Below are 516 nucleotides of genomic sequence, written 5' to 3'. Positions count from 1 at the left end.
TCCCAGTCAAGATTTCCTGTCGTCGCTTCCCACCACCCCCCCGTTACTGCGAGATGGTTTAGTCGAATTCTAAGTAGCAATTCTAGGTCAGGTCTGTGTGCCAGTGAGAATGTTACTGTCGGACAGCCGAGAGACACCACTGTCCATCTCCATGTGATATGGCAAACACTATAAAAGCCATCTGAAAATAGAGAAGAAGGAAAAACACACCTAAACTGTTTACGTGGGATTGTTTTGCCGAGTAAACTCCTATAAAAGTAGTTACCTCGAACTTCCCTATATGAAAGAGCGTAGGCGTAGTTACGGAAGAGGATTAGGGCCACTGGAAAAAAATAAACGGGCACGTCTTTTTTTTTCTTTTCCAGAATCCTGAGAGAAAAAAGTCAGAATTCTGACTTTAATCCCCAAAATCTGAGAAAAAAGTCAGAATTCTGAGATTAAAATCAGAATTCTGAGGAAAAAAAGTCAGAGTTCTGGAAAAGACAAAAAAAAGACGTGTCCGCTTTTTTCCCCAGT

Source organism: Pelmatolapia mariae, linkage group LG16_19, assembly GCF_036321145.2.
Source record: "Pelmatolapia mariae isolate MD_Pm_ZW linkage group LG16_19, Pm_UMD_F_2, whole genome shotgun sequence".
In the NCBI taxonomy this organism is placed as follows: domain Eukaryota; kingdom Metazoa; phylum Chordata; class Actinopteri; order Cichliformes; family Cichlidae; genus Pelmatolapia; species Pelmatolapia mariae.
The sequence above is the reverse complement of the archived record's forward strand: the minus strand, read 5'-3'. Positions refer to the sequence as shown.